This window comes from Ipomoea nil, unplaced genomic scaffold (assembly GCF_001879475.1).
Source record: "Ipomoea nil cultivar Tokyo-kokei standard unplaced genomic scaffold, Asagao_1.1 scaffold0980, whole genome shotgun sequence".
NCBI classification, from domain to species: domain Eukaryota; kingdom Viridiplantae; phylum Streptophyta; class Magnoliopsida; order Solanales; family Convolvulaceae; genus Ipomoea; species Ipomoea nil.
The window spans coordinates 3,659,626-3,672,109 of NW_017617408.1; positions in this window are offsets into that span (position 1 = coordinate 3,659,626).

Genomic DNA, 12,484 nt, shown 5'->3' on the forward strand with positions numbered 1-12,484 from the left:
CCCCCAAAAATCATCTGATAAACCAGATTGAAACTTCCAAGCCCTAGCAATATTCAGAATGTGTTGGTGTTTTTTCTCAGCCACCCCATTTTGTTGGGATGTGTAGGCACATGACCTCTGATGAATAATGCCCTTTTCTTTAAACAAAGAGCTTAACATGAACTCACCACCATTGTCTGTTCTGACCACTTTGATCTTCGCTGTAAACTGAGTCCAGGCATGATTGCAGAAATGCTGGAATATAGTTCTTACCTCTGACTTGTGCTTCATTAAATGTAACCATGTGAATCTACTATGATCATCTACAATGGTTAAGAAATAGTGATCTCCTTGCAATGAAGGTACACTATAAAGCCCCTACACATCCATATGAATTAGATCAAAAGCCTTTTCAGCTCTGGTTATGCTAGTGGGAAAACTGGACCTTTTATGTTTGGCAAAGTGGCATGTGTCACATATAAGGCCATGTTGTTTATTAGGAAATGCAATTTTTTTTTTGAAACAATTGCATTTTACTTACAGGGTAATGGCCAAGTCTATTATGCCATATTTCTACAGATAGACTATTACAAGAAGAGTCTATAACAGCATCACTGGAAGGAAATCTTCTCTTCTTGATGGGAGGATTGCTGATCAGATACAGGCCATTCTTTTCGCTAGCAAAACCATCACTATCCCAAGTTGCCCCTAAAGGGTACAAGAGTCAACCCTCACAACAATTTCATAGCTAGAATGCCTTGCCAATTTACTTGCAGAAATGATATTAAATGTGAAGGATGGAATAACAACACATTCTTCAAAGTTAAACCCATCTGTAAGTTGATATCACCTATATGTGTGACATTCACTGATTCACCATTTGGTAGTTTAACCAATATTCCATAGACAGTATGAAATGTATCAAAGTAATCCAAGGAACACACAATATGGTCTGTTGCCCCTGAGTCTAGAATCCACACATTAGGAGAATTTAGAACAGTATTAACATAAAAGTTAGAGGTGGACCTGCCTTCATTGCCTTCATTTGAAGTCCTGAAATCTGATCTGAGTCCAGAACTGTTTACTGCCATAGTTGCACTGGTTGAGGCATGGCCAGCTTGATTCTGAGTTTGCAGAAGGCTCAAAAGTTTCTGAAATTGCTCAGCAGATAGCCCCACATCACCAATTTGATTTGCAGAAGGACTGAAGTTCTAATGATTGTCCTGATTCTGCCTGTTCTTGGACTTATAGCCTACAATCCAACCAGCTGGATATCCATGCTTCTTATAACACTTCGCAATTGTGTGACCTAACATGCCATAGAAGGTGCATTTAGGCACATTTCTGCCTGGTCCATTGTTGAATTTCTTTTTGTTATTTGAAGTAGATACTGCTACCATGAGCTGTTCTTCTGTGCAATTCTGCTGATCATTCTGCACAGCATTGGATTGAACTAACTCATTGTACTTGATGTTAACAGAATTCTTAAGTTTCCTTTCCATTTTTAGGGTCATATTCAACACTTTTTCAATGACTGGAAAAGGTTCCATAACAAGAATTCCGGATTTTATGTTCTCATATTCTTCATTCAGGCCCTCCAAGAACCTGATAATTTGATCCTCCTCCTTTTCTTTTTGAATCTTGCTCACAAGGGTACAAGAACACTTAGGAGTGCATTCACAGGCGGGTATAGGGCGCATGGCATTCAATTGTACCCACAAAGCATTGCTCTTAGTAAAGTATTCGTTAATAGACAGGTTACCTTGCGAGCATCTGTAGATTTCATTTCGCAACTCTGCGATTCTATGGGGATCAACTTGGGAGTACCTTTTCCTGAGGACACTCCAAATGCCTGCGGCCACTTCAAGATAAAGAACGCCTTCTGCAATCGTAGGGCTAAGGGATTTCTATATCCACGAACAGACAATATTGTTGCATCTTCTCCAGATTGAATATCGAGGATCAGTTTATGCTGGTTTCACGATGCTTCCATCCACAAAACTATATTTGTTTTTGACTTCAAGTGCTATTTTCATCGATCGACTCCAGGATGCGTAATTGATCTTGGATAGTGGTGGAGAGACGAGAACCAGATTTGGATTCTCGGTTATGTGCAAATACAGAGGATCTTCTGCTTCATCGGGACGCTGAATAGGATTCAAGCTCGTTGGGTTCTGATTCGATAAGCCTGCTTCTTGTCGTCCGGCGAAGTTTCCTACACCGTCTTCCGCCATTACCGCTGCGGCATAGCTGTGATGTAGCTCTGATACCATGATGGAGTTCTCAATTCATGAAAGAAAGCTGGTAGACTTTATTGATTGGTAGCTAGGGTTACAGAGAAGAAGCTGATGATGATACAGTGAGAATGAAGTTGTGAGCGGGAAAGCAACAAATTAACAACATTTATACAAACCATTAAAGAAACGGTTATAACTAACTTTAGCTAAGGAAAAGACTAAAAATTCCTTTTGACTTGTTGACTTGTGTTGCTGTGAATCATGTTGAGGTATATGAAGGCTTCTTCTTACTTCATCAAAATGAACCAAACACCAAAAGATAGTTTCCCATTGTGCAGCCAAACACAGGAAAGGAAAATGACTTTTGGAAAATGACTTCTGGAAAATGAGTCATTTTCCAGAATTCATTTTCCAGAAGTCATTTTCCGGGTTTCCAAATAGACCCTTAGTATATTAAAAATGTACTTTTTTTATGGTCCACACAGCACTGTGTGAACCATGGTCCACACAATAATTTGCTTGTTAGGATAAAGAATCGATTATCCATTCCATTAATTCCATTCATACAAATTAAAATGGATCACACAAAATTTTGGGAAATAAATCTCAGCCAACATGACAGCTCAAGACAAGGAAGGTGCGGCCTTCTTGGCTTTCCTGGCTGCATAAATCTTGGAATAAACGGCTCTAGTTCGGATGGAAAGTAGGACGTCCAGTCCAAAACCAACCACACAAGCAATAGCCATGACTATAAACACCAGCAGGTCTTTCATTTCGCAAGAATCTGCCTCTTAAAATAAGTTAGTGAGAAAAAAAAAAGGGATGGGAAAAATGGGGGAAGAGGGATGCGAAAGAAGGGAATGGGCGTTGGGAGAAGAAAGGGGTTTCGGGAAAAAAATAATTAAAAATAACAAATTTGCCCATAAAACAATTCATTCGCCGGAAATATGATCACCGGTGGCCGGAATTTTGATTGGAAGGACCAAATGTGGTAAAGATTTAAAAATCGTGGACTTAAATCTAGAAATTTTAATAGTCAGGGACCAAATGTGAAAATGATCACATACTCGTGGGATCAAAAGTGAAAATCTCTCTTTACTAATGTATTGAAAATATTGACCAACTGAAATGATGAACTTAATTAAGCTTCCCACATTAAACAAGATAGCTTTCATAGTTCTAAAAAATCCCTTTAAGAATAAGGATCATTCAAGTATAATTTATGCCCCTCACAAATATGTCAATCATCAATGTATCCCCTGAATTGTTAGTGGTGTAAATCATGCCCCGCAATTTTCAAAACGTGACATATATTGTCCCTCCCCTGAATTATTAGTGGTGTAAATGTGATTATCTGCCGTTTTCTCTATTCGAAGACTACGCTTTTTTTTCCCTCAATTTTTCTTTCTTCGTTTGTTCTCCTTCGGCCAACAGCAGTACATAAGTACTATATTAGTCTCTCTATTATACTAATGTTTTACGTACCCATGTGATGCACATAATAAATTATATTATTCTGAATTTAAATAAAAGTTTAGAAAAAAATGAAAAAATGTTAAAATGTATAATATAATAATACAATTAAAATTCTATATATTTGGTCAAGTATTTATTTTCATATAAACATTAAAACTAAAATCTTGTATGGTTACGTTACTACAGTCCGATCCGTAAAATTGGTTAATTTAATGTTGGAAAAAGTACTTGTATTCTGTAATATATTTGAGATACAACAAAAATATAGAATACAACAGGGAACAAAGACTGGATCATTTGATATCTTCAGGCGTGTAATCACTTTCCTATAAGCTTTAAATCTCCCTCTATAAAAGCAACAAGGTTCAAGATTTAATCTTATGGGATACAAGAAGATGAATGAAACTCTCAAGTTGCTTCGTTTGAGAATTTCCTGTAGAATTGTAAGCCTGTGAAGTATCTTAGTATACTGCAATTTTATTGCATGTAAATTCCCTCTCCTTTCAGATGTTTCTCCAATATATTTATAGATGAAAAATATATTTGTTTGGAGAAGTTACATGGAAGTTGCTGTGATTTAAAACTCAACTTTCATAAGATAAGATATATCCTGATTGATATATCTATCACTGGAGAAATAATAAAATTATTTTGAGTCAGTAACTGTATGCAAAATTATATACATATATATATTTATTTATATATTCCTTACGCATGAAAACATGCAAAGAATAAATATAAATAATATCCATATATGTAGTTCAATAATCTCAAGCATACAGCTACATATACCAAGCATGCATGTTAAGTGTAACTTTGAAGCATATAGCTTCAAAATGCATAAATAGAAGAGCATATTCCAAGCACGTTAAGTGCATATTCCAAGCACGTTAAGTGCATATTCAAAGCACGTTAAGTGTAGTTTTGAAGCATATAGCTTCAAAATGCCCCAAAACCTTACGCATGAAAATATCCAAACATGCATTAATACTCTCAAGCATATTAGATATAACTCTCAAGCATATTAGCTATATATCACAAGCATATAGCTATATACTCTCAAGCATATTAACTATATACATTTCTCCCAGTATTTTAATTAACTTTCTACCAAACTAAAATAATATTTACAACTCCACAACTCCAAATATTATTTAAAGCTTTCATGGTAGTTCATCTGAAACATTAATCTCCATTACTATATAAATTTCCAACATTTAATTCATGTATTTTTATTTTTTTGGAAATATTAACTAAAATGAGATTTAAAGTGGTAATTAATTTTGACACATAACTTTGACAGCACGTTTGGTTCACGGAATGAATTTTGAGGTAATAGGAATGTTATTCCATAAGGAATGGAATAGGCAAGGAATAGAATAGGAATTGTATTCTATTGTTTAGTTCGCGGAAGGAATAGACTTTAGGAATTATATTACTATGTTTGGTTGGTTTGAGGAATAGAAGTGAAATATGTTTTAAAAGACATAAATACCCTTATAAAAATATGTGGTGGTGTCGATGGTGGCGGTGTTGCTGGTGGTGGTAGTGGCGGCGGCGACGGCGGTGGTGGTGGTGGTAGCGGCGGGTGGTGGCGGTGCCTGTGCTGGTGTTGGTGGTGTTGGTGGGGTAGTGGTGCTGGTGGCGGTGGTGGCGGTGGTGCTGGTGGTAGCGGCGGCGGTGGTGGTGGTGGTAGCGACAGTGGTGGTGCTGGTGGCGGTGGTAGTGGCAGTGTTGGTGGCGGTGGTAGTGGCGGTGGCAGCGGTGGTGGTGGTAGTGGCGGTGGTGGCGGGGTTGGTGCTGGTGCTGGTGGCGGCGGCAATGCTGGTAGCAATGGAGGTGTTGGTGGTGGCGACGGTGGTGGTGGTGATGGTGGTGGTGGTGGCGATAGTGGTAGTGGTGACGGCAGCGGTGCTGGTGGTGTTGGTGGGGTGCTGGTGCTAGTGGCGATGGGGGTGGTGGTGGTGATGGTGGTGGTGGTGGCGGTGGCGATGGTGGTAGTGGTGACGGCGGCGGTGCTGGTGGTGTTGGTGGGGTGCTGGTGCTGGTGGCGGTGGGGGTGGTGGTGGTGACGGGGGGTAAAATAGGAAGTAGAAATTTTAGGCTATTTCTGAGAACTCAGTAATAGCCTAATACCAGGGGGGGCCCTGGTAATAACTATTACTTTATCTGGGGGAATGGGGTATTACCGGGAATATTATTCCCAGTAATAGAAACAGTTACCAAACAACGAAATAGCCTATTACTGGGAATGCTATGCCATTCCCGGCCTATTCCGTGAACTAAACGGGTCATGAGTGGTGTTCACTTATTCTTCCCAAACTTTACTGACCAGTTGAGCTGCCCATGCGGACAAGTAGTGTTCACTTATGATTTGGTGCATTCTTGATGGTTTTAAACTTATTGTTTTTTTCCCAAGTAAAAACATTGAACTAAATAAATCTATACTATAACAATGTAACTTTTATATGCATCTTTACGCATAAGAGTAATAAATTGTTCTATTTCACGCAAATTGACAAGAATTACAAACCAAATACCATAGTACACTACAATCACACAGCAATATGACAACAGTACAATAATTAAACACAACAAAAACTACAACCATAAAATAAGGGCTAAAGTGCCAACCCGCACCCTCAACCATATGCGATTTTTCATGCCGCACCCTAAACTTTAATAAGTGCTGATTAGATTCACAAACCAATTTTTTTTTTTTGTCGCCTAACATTTTTAGAAGGTTTCCTTCAAGTTTCCGGTCATAAGTTGCTGATGTGGAGCTGATATGTTATTGACGTGTGTGCTTTTGTAGAGATGGCAGCCCTGTCATCACTTTGCTCTAATATACCCAAATTCAATTATGCAATTGCAAACCCTAATGTGTCGGTATGCAATTGAAATTGCGCAATTTGAATGATTGAATTGCAAACCCCAAATTCAATTGTGCATTTGGAACGATTTTGCGAAATTGGAGAAATCTTCCGGCGTTTCGACGATGGCCTCGAAGGTTTCGGTTGTGTTGAGGTTAGTGTCGCCGTCGACGTTGGTGGTGGCATGGACTAGGAGCTTGCCGCCGCTGTCGGCGTCGCAGAAGGGAAACGGGAACGTGCAGTTCACCACCACCGCCGTGTATATCCGGTCGTGCAGTCGGGGAGGATCTTCTGGCCCGCGACGGGGACGAAATCTTGTGATTTACCTGCGAGGACCCACTTGCGATTCTCCCGATCTCTAATGCTCAAACCATCGCCGACGTGCCCTCCTCCGACACCGTTGTCGTAGCACCCACCCCTGCTCAAACCACCACCACCGTGCCCTCCTCCGATGCTACTCTCGGCTTCTCTCTCATCGCCAATCCCTTCTCCCCCCTCATCCTTTCCGCCTTTCTCGCCGCCTAGCTATTCCTCTACCTCTTCCGCCTCTCCGATCCCCCTCTCGTCCTCTTCGGCAACCAATTCTCCTAGCGCAAAACCAGGCGGATGAACTGAAGAATAGTTTTTTTAGGAGGAAATGTAAAATATATATATATATATATATATATATATATATATATATATATATATATATATATATATATATATATATATTCCACATCAGATACTTTTTAGGAGGAAATGTAAAAAAAAAAAAATCCACATCAGATATTACCGACTCCACGTCATCAAGTTTACCAGACAACCTTCTAAAAATTCTAGGCGACAAAAAAACAAATTGGTTTGTGAATCTAACCAACACTTATTAAAGTTTAGGGTGCGGCATGAAGAATCGCATATGAGGGTGCGGGATGGCACTTTAGCCTAAAATAAGAGAAACTATATTGCTGAATTATAATCCCTCTTTTGATTTACAAGAAAGTTTACAATCAATATCAGTGTGCTCTGAGTGAAGCTCGTACCCGCTAACTAGTCCTTCTTGATTATTTACTTCCACATTCAGTCTCCAAGTATTAACTTTACAAGCCATCGAGGTTTCCATACTTAAAATATGAGATGTCCTATAACAATACCAGAGGGTATGCCACAAAAGTATCTAACAACAACACTTTGCTAGTCAATCCCAAAATGTTGTGAATCCTCCGCATTCGGCGCTTGTCCTTCACCTCTATTTTTGCATTGTAAAGTTAGGGGGAAACCACACAAAGCTATGTTTCCCAAATAGGAATTGTTGCTAAATGTGTCAAATTGTGTGCCACGAGGTATAGGACCAAAAAGATAATTATAAGAAAGACTGAGTATATCAAGAAATGTCAATGACTTTGAAAGTTGTCTAGAAATCTCACCTACTAGTTGGTTAGACGACAGATCTAAAACCTCAATAATGGTCAAATTATTACCTAGTAATGATGGAATATCACCTGTAAGATGGTTGTGTGATAGATTGAGAAACCGGAAGATGAAGTCTTCCGATCCTAATGATTTTGGAATCTCACCATGGAAGAAGTTATTTGATAAATCAAGGTTTGTGCAAATATTATAATGCAACACCTGGTGCTCTTCCCCTTTCCACACTAAGCTTATTGAACGGTCATAGTAATCCAATATTTCACTGTCATTCCCATGTTGCATGGCACCTAGGGTCTCCACATAATGTCTTGGCAAAGGTCCAGTCAATTTATTGTGTGAGATATCAAATATATGCAACTTTGGGAATTGAATTGTAGTGTTGGAAGGATATATTTCACCAAAAAATTGATTAGATCTCAGCACAAGAACACGCAAATCAGAAAGAGTATCTATTTAATGAGGAAATGAATCATTTAAATTGTTGTTTCCAAGATCCAAAACTTGAAGAGAGGTACAATTTACCAAGCCTGGGGAAATATGCCTTCCAAATGATTGCCATTCAAATTGAAATACAACAAGTTGTTTCTCTTTGTGCATGTTCCCAGAATAGTTCCCTGAAATTGATTTCTAGTTAAATTTATAAATGTAAGGTCCTTGCTAAAGTTCTCTAAACATAAAGGTAGCGGGCCATGTAAATTGTTATCTAATAAATCAAGAACTTTCACGGAACTCAAACCGCACAACTTAATGATTGGTGGAGTTATCATGCCTTTAAGATGGTTTTTAGAAACATCTGAAGTTGTCAAAGATTTCATTTCTCCCCAGCATTTTGGAATAGCACCTCCCAAACTGTTGTTGGATAAAAATAATAATTCAAGAGAGTTTTGAAGATTTCATAAGGTTTTTGGAATATTTCCATGTAACATGTTGAAATCCAGATAAAGGTATTCTAGTAAGGTCAAATTTTCCAGACATCGAGGAATTACACTAACCATATAATGTCCATGTCACGAAGCTTCGTCGAAATTCATATCTTGAACAATAACCATTAAATTCCACTATGATGAATAGACGAAAATATCCCAAAGCTAAAAAAAGTCAAAGAATGGAAACAAAATTAATTAAGGCAAATGTGAACAGAAGAAGTACGTACTGCATGCAATGTGTGAATAAGGTGACTGTAGATGTTGTACCTATAAGAATGAGTCAACTAACATATTTACATTGTGAAAATCACTATCTTTAATTTACAGAAAAATTTACCGCCACTAATTGAATGTGTGGGCGTTCTAAATGAAGTCTGTCTTATGACCTTAGTCAGCTAAGGATCACAGAAAGATAAGCCAGTACGAAAGCTAATAGGCAGTAGCGATTTGATCCAAGGATGAGTCAAATTTAAAACATTGTGGTTGCTAACAAATTGCCCAACCAACTAGGTCGGGGTTATCTAGTCATTGTCTAATTATAGTGGTGGGATGTGATGATGAATTAGGGAGTTTGAAATGTCTCTCAATTTTCTTCTGTTCATATTCTATCAATTTGTTTTGAACCTCCTTGCAATTCATTTTCCACTTCAAACTCCAGGAATAAATCCTTGTAATTGATTTCTGGCTAAATTAATAACCATAAGTTCCCGAAATTATATTCTCTAAACACTAAGGTAGTGGACCATGTAAATTATTGTATGATAGATCCAGAAATTGCAAGGAACTCAAACCATACAACCATGTATCCCTCCCATAAATAAAACTAGAATTTGTTGTTTGATTTTTGATCATTTCTAAGTGTTGGAGTTGGAGCTATCATGCCTCGAAGCTGGTTTTTAGAAACAATTAAAGTTGTCAAAAATTTCAATTTTCCCAAGCATTGAGGAATTGATGAGTCATCCAAACTATTGTTGGATAAATGAATACTTCAAGGGACTGTTGAAGATTGCATAGTCCTTTGGGAATATATGTTAGAACTGAGAGAAATATAGCTTAGTGAGGTTACATTTCTTAAACAAGGTGGAATCCAACCTCTCGAACTATTACTATTTAAAAAGAGAATTAGACCTCTCAAGCTATTACTATTTAGGTAGAGAACTTAAAGAGAGTGAAGGTTGCATAGTGTTTGAAGGATATTTCCTTGCAAGATGTTAGAACTAAGAAAAAGTAATAGTAGTGAGGTTAGATTTCCCAGCATTAGATGTCACAATTTTGAGTAATTTGCAATTTGTACTCCTTATAACTTTGGACTTCAATTAAATTGACTATTTTAGCTTCACTTCTATTAAATCAAAATTAGATAATTCAATCCTTCGATTAAATAAATTGTGCTTACAAGGAATCTCGAAATAATGTCTTGGCAAACGACCAGTGAACTTATTGTACGTGTGAAATATCAAATACTTGCCACTTTGGGAATGTAAGTGTAGTGTTAAAAGAACATATTTCACCGTAAAATTAAGAGTGTAATGCTTATACTGAAAAATGTAATACTAATAATGAATACAGTTTTTATTATTTATAAAATTATAAGTAAAAAGGTAATTCTTTTGATAAAAAATGTAATATTTTTACATCAAAATGTAAAAGTATTAGATTTTTTCTTCAAAATTTTTACATTTTTTCGCATTAGTAACAAACATTTTATTCCTAATCAGTATTACATTTGCACTTTGACCCGACCCATCCCCCTCGCTGAGTAATGATTTGTTGCATTTAATTCAGATTGAGAAGAATTACAAACCAGACACTACAATCACACAACCAAGGCACAAACAAAAATGACAACATAAAAAACTTGTAAAACAGAATGAAAATCACAACCATACACTAAGAGAAATATATTCCTTCATCTAATCAATCCTTCATTTTGTGCACGTCCACTATTAGCCCCCAAGTACCAACCTTACAAGCCATCCCAATTTTCCATACTTAAATACTTAAATATGAGATATCCTACGGCAATACCAAATGGTATGCCACAACTATATCCAACAACAACACTTTGCCAACCAATCCAATCCAAAAAATTTGTAAGTCCTTCACATTTGGTGCTTTCCCTTCACCTCCACCTTGGCATTGTAAAGTGAGTGGAAATCCACATAGAGCCATGTTTCTCAAATAGGAGTCATTGCTAAATGTGTTAAACTGTTGGCCATTAGGTATATGACCAGAAAAATGATTATAAGAAAGATTCAGTACAGCGAGAAATCTCAACGATCTTGCAAGTTGTTCTGGAATCTCACCTACTAGTTTGATTGATTACAGATCGAGTACCTCAAGATCAGTTATATTTCCCAGTGATGACAGAATATTTCATGTAAGTTGATTGTGAGATAGATTGAGAAACCGAATAAAACGAAGGTTTCCTAAATATCTTGGAATCTCACTATGGAAGTTGTTGTTGGATAAATCAAAGATTGTGCAGATATCATAATGCACCACTTGAACTTCCTTCCCTTTCCACACCAGGCTTATTGACAAATCATCCCCATTCCACCCTGGCGAGCTTGTTGACAAATAATCTCCTTTTGACAAAATGGGCTTGTTGACAAAACATCTCCCGACAACACAAGGCTTCTTGACAAATCATAATATTCTAATATTTCACCATCATTTGTATGCTTCATAGCTTCAAAATTCTCCATATAATGTCTTGGTAAAGGACCAGTGAACTCATTGTCTGAGATATCAAATATGTGTAGCTTTTGGAAGGGAAGTCTAGTCTTAGAAGAGTATATTTCCTAAGCATTGTGGAATTACACCAGTCAAACTATTTTCAGATAAGGAGAGAAGTTCAAGGAATTGAAGTTTGCATAATGTTTGAGGAATATTCCCTTGTAGGATATTATAATGAACCAAGAGAAAGAAGTCTTAGTGATGTTACATTTTCCAAGCATTGCGGAAGTAAACCATCCAAATTAATTGTAGATATATAGATCAGAGAGCTACACGAGAGTGAAGATTGCATAGTGTTGTAGGAATATTTCCTTGCAAGTTGTTGAAATTGAGACCAAGAAATCTTAATGAGGATATATTTTCAATTGTAGCAGGTATTGAACCAAAGAAATGGTTTTCAGCTAGGTTAAGGGCTTCAAATTGGGATAACTTGATCAAATTTGGTGGAAATGGTCCTTGGAATAGATTTCTCCTACAATCCAAATATTTGAAGCCTAGTCAAATTGGAGAATATTGCTTCTGGAAGCCAGTCAAATAATTTGAATATAGGTAGAGGGAAAGAAGGTGATGAAGGTGGCTTATTTGGGATGGAATAGTACCATTGAGTTTGTTTCCTTCAAGGCTCAAGAATTCGAGCTTTGTTAATCTTCCAATCTCTGTTGGTATCAAATTTTCAAAATAGTTCCAACTAAGGTCCAAGGAAACTAACAGGGAGAGGTTAGCAATAACATATGGAATTGAACCTACAAAGTTGTTGTTATGGAGGCTCAAAAGGGTGAGGTTTGGAAATGAAGTGAAATCAAAGGTTTCAAGTGTACCTGGGAGGTTACAACTTTCAAGCTTT